This window comes from Eptatretus burgeri, chromosome 14 (genome assembly GCF_056783735.1).
Source record: "Eptatretus burgeri isolate ZD-2024b chromosome 14, Ebu_testis_v1, whole genome shotgun sequence".
Lineage (NCBI taxonomy): Eukaryota > Metazoa > Chordata > Myxini > Myxiniformes > Myxinidae > Eptatretus > Eptatretus burgeri.
In genome coordinates this window covers 41,315,797-41,328,772 of record NC_140974.1, presented here as the reverse complement: position 1 = coordinate 41,328,772, position 12,976 = coordinate 41,315,797, and the positions used below count along the sequence as shown (strand labels likewise).

Sequence of the window (12,976 nt, the reverse complement as noted above, 5' to 3'; positions counted from 1 at the left end):
AGGCTGGAGCAGATGAGAACGTCACAGAATGAGACATCTGCTGAGACTGCAGGGCAGATGACGGTGATAATACTAGTTCCTGAAAAAGGAACTTCGATGCAGGAGGAAGCCACTCGGTCCATCAACCATCAAAGCTTGTACTGTGATTACCAACACATGGTTGCTTTTCCGTGGTCTATTCTTTTTAAATGGTGAGTCTCGAGCAAGAAAGCAGCGTGCACCATTTTTAAAGTCTTTGGTACGACTCAGTCGGGGTTTGAACTCTGACCTCCCAGACCCAGACTGGATGCTTTAACCATTATGGTTATGCATCTCCTGCAGGGTTCAACACAATACCTATTTTGTAATGCACTTCATATATGCATTTCAGATATCTAATGCACATGCACTCACTCAAACTCACCCCTGGATGGTTAGTACAATGTAATGGTGATACAACAGCATATTAGATGCATCCACAAAGACATGCAGTGTAATCTGGATTCTTGATATTATTTCAAGCACATTTTAACCTATAATAATAAATGTCAGTGTCAGTCTGTCAGTGAGTACGTCTCCTCCATAATGCCAAAACCATGAAACCTATCGCCCCCAAACTTTGCATGCATACTCATGGAAATCAAAGGCAGTGCATGAATGAAAATTGGGTGTTTGGGTTAATTGAAACACCTCGTTTGAAGATAATTAATGGCCATATTTAATTATCCTTTATCAAGGCATCATCCTTTATCAGCCCGAGTCAGTTTGCTGATTCGCCATTTTGTTCGGCCTGCTTAATTCGCCATTTTGTTCGGCCTGCTCAACAATGCCTTAAATTGGAACAGGCCGTAACGGTTTCTTAACGATAAAATACTCAGGAATTTTTTTTCCCTTTCCTCACTCATATCATCAAATACCTAATCATCATACCTACGAATTGCTCGATAAATCGCAATGCTGAAAATGACTGGAGATGCCAGTGTTTGTGGCTTTATTTCATTTCCGCACATGCGATAACCTCTAGAATCTCTTAACCTGAGCCGAATTCCAAAATTTAAACTGCGGAATTGAACTTAGCAGCAGTTCCAAATGCTGAAAATGTGTTCATTTGTGATTCGCACATTGTTTGATACTCCGCAAATCTCCGGTCATCTCTGAATGTTGTTAAGTATGACCCAGCCTGCCGTTCCTTGTCAACCATTTCATTGGAGTGCTTGCTTAAGTGCTTAAGAGTGGTGGGTGGATCGATTCCAAAGTACTTAATTCCAACCATGAAATCGAAAGGAATGAGGAGGTCAATTCCAAGTAATTCCTACTTCAGAGAAGGAAGCGTTTTTGGGGGGGGGGATTTTTTTGTCCCTGTTGGGCATGTTCCAGTTACACATGGCCTAGTAATGCATTGATTAAAAAGGAACACACGCCTGGAGCATCGCATCCCATTTGCAATATAGTGCAAAAGCAAGTCATTTGAAAACTAAACATGCCCCAAGGGTGTGTTCCTTTCAAATGAATGGCAAGGCATTTAGAGTTGGGCATAAAGTGTGCTGATTGCTTTGCTAACGGACAAGTACGCAATACATCGACTGATAAAGTTGACAACACGTCGTTAAAAAGGTCTTTGGTTTTCATCAATGATCTCTCCGACACCCTGGAAAATCTTCTTTATCTCTTCGGTGATCACCTCACCCTCTGCCGTACCATCCGTCATCCTTCAGATCGGCAAGCAGCAGCCTCTTCACTCTCTGCAGACTTGGATAAAATCACAAGCTGGTCAAACACTTGGAACATGTCTTTCAATCCTGACAAAACTCACACTCACTATTTCTCTCCAAAAGGACCACCTGGACCCCCATTCTCCCTCCCCATCTACTTTCTCAACAATCTTCTTGAAGAAGTCCTTTCATTCAAGATTTTGGGCCTCACTATCTACCATGATCTTTCCTGGGAAAACCACATTTCCAAGCTGGCCTCCAAAGCCAGTCACCAACAGGGCATCCTCCATCGTGCAAAGTCCTTCCTTGGTACACCTGAGCTCCTAACCACATACAAAGCTTTCATCCGCAGCCTGATGGTGACAGTACTACTCTCCCAACTGAACTGGTGCTCCTGCCTCACACCCAGCTCGGCTTCACGCTGTGGAAACCAAGGCTTTTAGGATCATTGGCATCTCACTCAATGAAGCAGAGTCTTTGGGTCTCTCACTCTCAGTGCAGGCAGGTCAGTGGTCTTTCTGTATTTTACTGTCTCCTCTCCGGCCTTGCCACTCCCCACCGCTCTGTCTGTGCTCTGTCCCCCCTATATTTCCGCAGGATGCTCAAGGTCCGCCAAAAACCCCATTCTGGTGAAACTGCCAAAATTAAGAATCACTGCTCACCTTCACTCTTTCATTCCTCTTTTTTCCCACCTCTGGAACAAACTCCCACACTCTCTTCAGTCCCACTCCTCCCTCCAGGTCTTCAAAATGGCTGTTCACCACCATCTCATACCTTCCCTCATCCAAAACCTTGATCTTTTCTACCCCCATAATCCACCCCAAACGCACCTCTTTCACATTCCATACTTTCCTTCCTGAAAGTCCCTGTCGTGTCCATCTTGTTTACCCCATGTACCCCACCCCCATCACTTCCACAGATCTCCTGTCTGTGTTCCCACTGTTTTGTGCCTCCCTCTCCTGCTCCTCTTGTTATATAGTCTGTGTTAGCACTTACATGAGTCTGGACAATGCATACAAAAGTAAAAAAAAAGGTTCACAAGTGCAGTTTGGAACTATTTTGGGAAGGTTAAAGAAGACTCTGAAAATTGCATGCTGACTTTGTTCAAAAGAACTTGCTCAATATGTTCAAATATTTGAAAACCAAACACCAGACAGATTACCCATTGATGACGGTTGAGAAGGCGGATTGAAAGAAATCAAAGTCTGAAACAGCAACAAGTTCGCTTTCACCCCAGTACGCTGCCTTCCCTTCCCCTCACACTACTTTCCCATCCCGCTGCCTTCCTTTCCCCCACCACTCCTCTCTCTTTCCCATCCCCCTCCTCACTCTCAACATCATGAAAATTGGAGGAAAATTATTCAAGTTATGATTTTTTTTAAAAAAAGAAGAGAAAATTCGCATGACAGACGGACAACCCAAAAACATAATGCCTCCAGCGACTTCATTGGTGGAGGTATAAAAAGTGTTTTTTGTTAATTAGGTCACAATCTGAAAAAAAGCAGGTCAAGGGCAATAATCAAATATCAGGTGCACAACTTCGGTGCAGGTACACCATTATGATGCAAGAACATTTGGGAAAGTCAGGCTGTCTTTGAGATTCCGCATTGGCAAAATTGAGTGGTGACAAATAAATAAATAAATAAATTCCCCACCCCAGTCTGCCATTTGACCTTGGTCTTCAACTCAGAGGGCTACGATGTAATCAAAGCATAAATGCACCTTACTCTCGGCTATCTATAGAGGGCAATTTCATTCAGATCGGACAAACCTTAGTTGAGTTTTGGTGAAAAAAAATTAAAATATATAAAATTAGGTCATGACATTAATTAGGTCAAGATAAAATTAAATTATGTCAACCCCGCATTCTTTCTATTCACATTACTGATGCAAAATTTCATTCTGAAATCCTCGTACGTTGGCATAAAAAAATTACCCCGTGTGGGGGTGACGGTCATCTCTATAATGTTTTTTTACTATCATAATCAATGAACCGTTGCCAGATATCTCCTAAAATGACAGACGAGATAGGTTTTGAAAATGGCGACTTTCACAACTTTCGTGACCTCGTGACCTTGACCCTGACCTTGAATCCAGGGAAAAATATGTCGATGGGTATCACTCATCGACCTCTACCCACATACCAAATTTCATCAAGATCGGAAGTAAAAAGTTTTCTTTGTACCAGGAGTTGTTTTTGACCATCTTCCAGGTTACGTGGCGACCAAACGGGAGGGAAATTCAAAAATCTGTCCGGTTGGATACAAGATAATATTTTTTACTATCATAATCAATAAACAGTTGCCGAATATCTTGTAGAATGGCAGACTAGATAGGTTTTGAAAATGGCGATTTTTATAACTTATGTGACCTCGTGACCTTGACCCTGACCTTGAACCCGGACATAAGTTATATCGTGCAACATTCATAGACCTCTACCCACGTACTAAGTTTCATCAAGATCGGAAAGAAAAATTGTTGACGGACGGACGGAAGGACATTTGGTCCGGCTTTATTAGGTCATCTCGGTAGAGATGACCTAAAAAGGAAGAAAAACCTAACTGGTGGTTTCGTTAGTACTGAGGGGTGCAAGACATTTACCTTTTTAAACCCAGAGGGGTATGATGTAAATTAATCATAAATGTGCCTTCCTCTAAGCTATCTCGAGAGGGCAATTTTGTTCTCATCTGACAAAGCTTAGTTAAGTTATGGTGAAAAATGTTTAAATGTATATAAATTAGATCATGATCTTCAAAATTAGGTCAAGGTCAAAAGTCAACCCCGCATACTTTCTATTTATATTATTGATGCTAGATTTAATTCCGAAAGTCCCAGCTGGCTTTGAGATAAAGCTCGGAATTTGGGAGTGGAGGAAGAAAAAAAAAATGGTGGTTTTCTATATTGAGATTTAATACTTCGAGGGGTTTAAGAAACACTGTGGTACCATTAAAATCGGGGGCAGTAATTGTAGAAAACAAACCCTACAACAGCTACAAGCTTTCCCTTATCCCATAGGGGGAGGCCTTAATTACACCAACTACAACTTCAAATCTACAACTCCTTCCAACATAGATATCTTCATACGGTTGTCACCAATTATCATCTCTGGGGAAAAAAAAAGTCAAAATATATCATTGTGGCAATCCATAAAAGGATTGTGGTGTTGTTTTGTATTGTCATTCCTCCCGTGTTTGGTTGTTTCTTTGTTGGACTCCATCCCGCCAAGTTTTTTCATTTATTTTTCAATGTTTTTTCCTGACTTCTTGATATTGCCTTTGTGGTCATTTTGGATGTGGTGGCTTGTCGAAAAGCAGATGGCTTTTTAAGGACGTCTTGTTTTAAAGCAACACATACCAATAAATTGTTAGGTTGCATTTTGTGTCACCTCAGCAGCCACAAATGCTGTTGGTAATCCACTCATATCGGAGTGTTGTTGTTTCGGCCTGGTCAGTTCTGCTCGAACAGACCCACAGCATGAAGATAAGCAATCAATCTCCCAGGAGCGACGCAGAGATCCCTCATCTAAAATGTCAAGCTCTTGCCTTCATGGAGCCAAAACTGTGCAGTCTTCCATGTGTTTTATTGTGTTTGGGATGGCCTGGCAGAGGTTGCAGGTGTCGTCAGTGGTGTTGTCAAGTCCATGTTTGTACTAAGCTGTGGGTGGTGTCCACAGCCGAGGCCTGAACGTTGAACATGATCAGACCTGGAAAGTAATTTATCTGCGTTGTCGATAGGTGGAGATTTCGTGCCAAGGATACTTTTGGCCCAGGTTACTTATTGTGTTTTAGCCTGGTGTTGGCTTCGCAGTTAGGGTGGTGGTGGCTTGGGATCCTAGAGTCCTGAGTTTGAGCCCCGTTGGCTACTGAATTAACACCAGGGGGTTGACTCAGTCTGTCCTTCTGAGGTCGGCGAAATGAGCACCAGTATACTGTTAATAGAGGTACTGCATCAGGGGCATAGCTGCGCCCCAACCAATGATGCAACCAGCAGCCAAAAAGGCAGCACACGATGGAAACTTATTGTGTTTATGGTAATGTAGGTATGGATGGTTTTTTTTTATAGTTTTCAAACATTGGTGGGAGGATGTTTTGAAGGATGTTGCTATTGTATCTTTGTGGTGTAGTCTTAATATGTCTCAGGGTATGTGGGTAGTTACCTCCATCACAGAAGGTGGATGGAGGTTATGTTTTCACCAGTCTCTGTCTATGAGCAGAATATCTCAAAAAGTTATGGACGGATTCAGACGAAATTTGATGGATAGGTTGGGTGTATGACAAGGACATATAGATTAGATCTTGATGAAGATCCAGAAATTGGAATTTTCAAGTGATTCTTCACCATTAAGAGATGGGGCCAAAAATGATATACAGCAATATATTTCAAAAAGTTGTGGATGGGTTATGACAAGAACAAGCTAATTAGATTTGGGTTAAGTTCCAGATGCAGAGCCAGCCTTTCAGTGGGATACAAAACATGAACTGTTCAGCCTGGTGGAGGTATGCGCTCTACCGAGTGCCGTTCTCGTTGGACATGCCATGAAATGGGTGATTAGAGTTGGCACTTGTAGCTGCAATGAACTGCGCACTTCTCATATCCAAGAGGTCTTTGATTTTAAACATTTTTGCCTCTGTATGTTGGTGCTCAATGGGTGTCATTAATGTGCAACCTGTGATGATGATAAGGGCTTTGTTTTGTATGGTGTGTTGGATGTTGAGATGTGATAGGCTGGAGGCCCAGGATAGAAGCCCATGATGAGCTGGTACAGTCAATGACTGATCTAATGTACTGTTGTATGTGCCTGATGTTTATTTGCCTGAAATCTGAAATCAGTAGTAGCTGTGAGCGCCCTAAGTGTGTTCAGCCTGGGTGTGCATGTTTTTTTAATGTTCGTGATGTGATCTCAGAATGACATCGATGTGTTAAAAGTGACGCCGAGTGTTTTTGTATGGTGTGTGTGTGTGTGTGTGTGTGTGTGTGTGTGTGTGTGTGTGTGTGTGTGAGATAGGGATGTTGTTCAGCATGATGTGTGCTGCTGCATTATGTTCCTTGGTGTGATTTGTTAAAAGAGTGACTGTTGATTTTGAGGGGGCTAAATTTAGTCTGTTCATGGTGAGCTAGGTTTGGAGGGTGCTGAAGAAGGGTTGAAGTTGTGCTGTAGCTCTGTTGATGTTGATGTTGATGTTGTTATGGGTCAAGGCAATGGTTATGTTGTCCATATACAAGGTTTTGTGGCCATTTTGTATGTTTTCGGGTAGTTGTGGAATGTGTATGAAAAGATGAAAGTGTGTGGGAGGGACAGAAATGCGCCTTTAGCCTTGGGAAAGTATCGTGTGCGTGATGACTTTCCGTTAAAAATTACGCATGACAAGTAGTTGGCAAGCCAGCATTTGGTGTTATGCATGTTTGTGTCGAGTATTTTGTTTATCTGTAAGGGTTTCGGGATTGCGTAAAATGCTTTGCTGATGTTTATTGTAGTGGCAGTAGTATGCCTTGGTGGTTTTCTACTGTTGAACCCATCAAAGGTGTTTTGTGTGGGGTTTGTGAGGAGAGTGGTCATGGAGTGGTTTGGTCTGAATCTGTTCTGGATCGTTGACAGTGGTATGTGTGGGTTTATGAGTGTAAGTACATGTTTTGTAACTTTGGAGTGTGTACAAATTAATGTGATAGGTCTGTAGGAGACTGCTTTGGTGGGTTCTTTGTTTGGTTTAAGGAAGGGAATGATTTCACCAAGTTTCCAAATTTGAGGAATTATTGAGTGTTGGTAAAAGTTGCTTATATAAATTTTGTAAATGCTGATGTGCTGTTTCTGGGTCCTATACCACTTGTGTTTGCCAAATAATCTATGAGGGTGTTAACTTGTTTCTCTGATGGTATGTTGCTTGTGGTAGTTATGGCCAGTGTAACCACTCCTTGGCTTTTTTCACAAGATCTTGGCTATTCGTTGTTCACCTTGGAGTCTTGGTTTTCTATAGGTTTTCTTGGCGTATAGGTTTTCTATTATCATCGATTTTCCGAAACCTTGTGAATTCTTGGCTTTTTTTCATTGGCTCACCTTGGCATTTATGAAAATGAGGAGTGTTCACACTGGTTCTGGCTGCATGTGAGGGTGTTGTGCCACTGTTGGAGTTAGTGATGCTTAACTTATGATGTTGTACAAGTGTTTGGTATTGGTTGAGTGGTCCAATGTGTGTTGAAAGGAGTGCCAGTTTTGCAGGTTTTCTTCACGAATATTTTTGTTGTTGATTTCTGTGTTTGAATCCTTTCTACTATGTCTAGCGTTTTGTATGTTGGTGTGTTGTGTTTTAAGTTGTCCCATTGTATGATGAGGTGAGCAATTTCTGGAATGTACTGCAGTTGGGGTCGTATTTTATTATATTGCTACATTGGAATGTATTTGGTAGCGACGGATGTGATTGAGGTGTGCGATTTCTGGCATGTCGTTGGGGTTGTATTTTTTTTTTAATTGCTCTTTGGAATGTATTTGGTAGCTACGGATGTGATTATAATATTGATTTGTTTGATGTGTATGTCGATGTTGGTGATGTTAATGTTGAGTTATTGAAATTGTTGTTCAATGTCATGCTTAAAATTGTCCACAGTGCTTTTTTGATTGGTGAATGTTTTGTTTTTGTTTGTGCTGAGGTCTGTAGCTGTGTTTATGGTAACTAGAAACATTGGCTCCCTACGGGAGCAGCCAGGGGTGCGGTTGGGGGCGAGGGCTATATAAATGTGCATGTGCACACCATTTATCTTCCATCTTTTATATAAATAATACACTTATTCTGTTTGTTTCGCTGCCTGACTTTTTTTCTTAAACGACTTGACCATAGACCATAAAACCCATATCATGATAAAGGTCTTTGTCCGATGAGCTCTGTTACATTTTATTTTTTTTCCCATCACCGATGATCTTAAATATGTTTTTGGGACTATTTTGGAGCTTAATTTATGCATATACATATGCATATTATGGAGCATATACAAAAATATGACATTTAGCTGACTCATCTGCTATTTCTACTGAAGAGTTGCGAGTGGATGCATTGACTTTTATCATTGTTCTTGATGAACAGAAACAGGAACGTTGTTAAGAATGAGAAGGAAAGGGGAGAGGCAGACAGAGAGTTGGGGTTGGAGGGGCAGAGAATTGGTAGAGGGGGGTTGAGACTTGGGGGGTGAAGACTTGTAGTGGGGAGGGCATTTGAAGAGAGCGTGGGGGGGGGGGTTTGAAGACTTAGGGTTGTTGGGGGGGGGGAATTGAGCACTTTCGGTCGAGTGGGGACACACACCATCAGCAGGGACACACACCATTTGCCTCTGTACCATCAATCATGCCATAACCTGTTGTTCTCTCTACCTCTTTCTTTTGGGTTGAGGACTTGGTGTTGTGTGTGGTTGAGGACTTTGGGTTGGGTGGGGGGTTATGCTTGAAGTCACATTTCACATTACACAGAATTTTCACAGGTCCCTGCTCATTCTACATGGTTGAGTTGCATTTTGTATTCAGTCCTTTTTGCCTTAATTATACATTTTCACAATCACTTAGCCTATGATGCTTTCGACCCAGCCAGGTTATTATTGTCGTAACCGTTCGACTTGGGCCTGAACTGAGGTTCAAGACCCTCTTCTTCTCCACCTCCTCCTTCCCCTCTTCCCTTAATGAGGGGTGAGGTCCGATGGCACCACACTTTTGTCCTGCTTTTCACGATACTCCTCCTCCTCCCTCTGGCCTCAGCCAACTCTCTCTACTCTCCAACTACCCCTATCTTACAGATATCCATACTCACACAATTCTCCCATCTCAACAATGGCCTACCTCTTTTGTTCCTACCTTGCTCTCTCAACCGATCCACTCGCTTTGTCATTATCTCTTCCCCCATCCACACCAAGTGTCCAGCCCATCTCAGCCAGTATTTCACCAATCTCCTCATCAAACCCAACCACACACCAATCTCCTAGCTCAATTCATCCATCCTCCTTTTTTCTACTCTCTTCACTCCCATAATCCTCCTGACCCAGTTGTTCCCACAAGCCTACAGCCTCTGTTGTCTCTGTGGCAGTGCCAACGTCTCCAGACCGTAAAGGTTGGCCAGCATTAAACATGACTTCAGAATGTTCCCTTTCAATTTTCTTGACATAACACACCATTTGCCTCCGTACCACCAATCATGCCATAACTATTCGTCCCTCCCATCTTTCCACTCTGACCACCTGATTACCAATATCTTCTGATACTAATATTCCCAAGCCATTCCTCCTTCCATCCCCACACATGTGCAACAGGTTGTACCCTCCTACTTATCCAATTCAATCTTCTTTGCTCGATTTCCTCCATAATATTTCTCCTTCCTGTTATTCTCTCTTCCTCTTTCTTTTGGGCTTGGTATGACCAGAAAATAAGTACGATCAATGGACAGAGCAAAGTAGAAGAGAATTCTTCATGAAACCCTGCTTGAGTCAGCCATGAATATGAAACTGGGTGGGGGATTCACATCTCAGCACGACAATGATCTGAAGCACAAAACCAAAGCCACACTGGAGTGGCTGAATAAGAAGAAAATAAATGTTCTTGAATATCACATTAGAATGTCAAAGTCCTGATTTGAACCCAATTGAACATTTATGGTGAGACTTGATGAATGCAGTCAATCGACGATCCCCAACGAACTTGGCAGAACGAGAGCAATTTTCCCATGAAGAATGGGCAAGGATTTCACCATGTCACTGTGCAAAGCTGGTCGAGACCTACCCGAAAAAACTCGTAGCAGTCATTGCCGCAAAAGGTGCTTCCACCAAGTACTGACCTAAGGGGCTGAATACTTTTGTAATTAGTGAGTTTGATTACCTTTGCCCACAGAAGGTGGACGGAGGTTATGTTTTCATCCCTGTCCGTCTGTCAGTTCGTTTGTTTGTTTGTGAGCAAAATATCTCAAAAAGTTGTGGACGGATTCAGACGAAACTTGGTGGAGAGGTTAGGTATGTAACAATGAAGAATATTCGATTTGGGTGAAGATCTGAATCCGGATCCGACAATTTTTTTAACGATTTTTCACCATTGAGTGAGAGGGCTAAAACGATATATAGCAGGATGTCTCAAAAAGTTATGGATGAATTCGGACAAAACTTGGTCGATTAGTTGGTGAGGTGAAAAGAACAAGCCAATTAAAGTTTAGTTCAGGTCTGAATCCAGATCTGCCCTATCAGTAGGATACAAAACGTAAAACTAATCAGCTTGGGGAAGTTGTGAGCTCTACCAAGTGCCCTTCTAGTTTTACATGGTTTTTTTGCAGATATCCCTGACATGTAACCTCCTTCAACTACAACAGTGTTTAGTTTGATCTCTTCAGTTATGAATAAAAAAGTGAATTTGGAAAAATTGTTTCTGCATAATTTGTAATTCATCTAAATGTGGTATTATTGGTCGGGAGTGAATACTTTTCCAGACAACTGTACGTCACTCAGTTTCAATGACTCATTATTTGTACACATTCTCTGTGTATTTCCATAATTATTTCCAATACAGTGCTGTGCAGTATATGTACACACAAGCACAACTAATTCACAGTTTCATCATTTTTTTTCTGCAAATTTAAGGTACAACAGCCTTTTTTAAATGAGGGAAAACAGCCTGCAGATGCCTTTTCAACAGGTGTAGGTAAACTGCCAGGTACCACCATTTATGAAGAACATGCCTGCAACCCAGAGCAAACACAGCAATGTTGCTCCCAACAGACAACTTCAAGAAGCCACACACTACCCACCCCCTCCCTTTTCCGGATAACTCTCAGAACCAGCCATCCCCCCAGGTCTCCTAAAATATTTATTTTTTGCATTTGTTGTTCAAGCTTCAACAAGGGCCTGATCAGAGAAGAAAAAAAAGCATCCCTTCTAAGTATGGGTAATGGCAGAACTTGTTGGTTATTGGCTTTTACCTCACTCCCATTCCACCCCATTTAGAGTTTGTGCATTTAAAATATAAACAGATGAAGAAGCAAAAAGTGAAAAATATTCGAACAACATACCTCATGGTATGCAAAGCATTCACTGCTATTTGAAATAGCATGAAGTGCCATGCATACCATTCGGCTGCCTGTGCCACCGAAAATATGATCAAATATGTCAGTTAAGTTGAGGGTACTGCAAAGTTCCATTATTAAATATTCCAGACCAGGTAGGACTTTCACTTGCTTAAAACCAATCATCATTTCAATAGAAAACAGTGGTTATATAGCTATGAACTAGTCACTTAAATCCCTTTATGTTAACTTTAAGTACCAATTCTATCATTTTGGAGAGGAACTCATTTTGTAAGTTACAGGTAGCAGGTGGATATGCAGCTTTCTTTCGAGTAACTTGCTGGGTACTTAAATTAATGAATCAAAATATTGTTCAGGACAGGTCATTCATCCCTTGAAAACAGAACGTCTGGTTTCGCGTTCCTTTGTGGCCAGACGTGATCTTCACCGTTTTGAGAGGCAGTCTGCCAAGCTGAAGATAACCGTTCCAGAATTCTCTGAAGTCTTTTCATCAATTTGTTGTTTGAATATACTTACACACCTCGTTGAGTGACTTCACATGCGCTTTTGTGCTGGATTTGTGTGTCCTTGTCCAGGCCACTTGCTCCTGTGGGACTCATTCGGGTCTGTTGCAGTTTCCCCTCTCCTTTCTCTTTTTATGTTACCGGTGTTTTGCCTTTTTCCTTAGAACCGTCTCCTCGCTCTTCCACGAGTCTCGATTTTGAAGGAAAAAAAAAAAAAAAAGAGCAAAATTCAGTAATGATGCATTCCAATTGTGGTTTTGATGGATAATTAATCCATGGTGCACATGAGAGCAAATAATGTTTTTTTTTTCAAAAACTGTACAACACATCCAAAGGAGGAATTTTTTTTTTTTTTTTTTGCTGAAGTGCTGAGATACACCCACATAGAAAGGGGAAGCAAACACCCACAAATATATGCCGTCTAAGCTATTGATAAATGAAATCCAGACTGACGAGAGACCTTGGTACCGTCACAAAACCAATCGCATGAAACTGCTGATGAATTAAGTAAAATTACGGATCAGCTGAATAGTCACCTGCAACTGGACATTTGTAGATTTACAAAGCAATCAATCACTGGGGGGGGGGGAGGTTAGTCAGTCCAAACGAGGGGTTATGAACATGCAAGGTAAGAGAAAAAAAAATTGGAGAAAGGGGTGTTCAGGTGGGGGGGAGGGGGTAGGGTTATGTGAGAGGTATGATTTTGTTGAATAAATAAATAAAAAAGAATAAAATAATTTCATTA

General features: G+C 41.6%; 1 protein-coding gene across 3 annotated transcripts in view; it reads right to left on the bottom strand.

Annotated features, from left to right (window-relative positions):
• Positions 1-12,976, bottom strand: part of LOC147013030 (DENN domain-containing protein 1B-like) — a 251,978-nt gene that overhangs the window by 224,043 nt on the left and 14,959 nt on the right. The gene's annotated exons all lie outside the window — the stretch shown is intronic.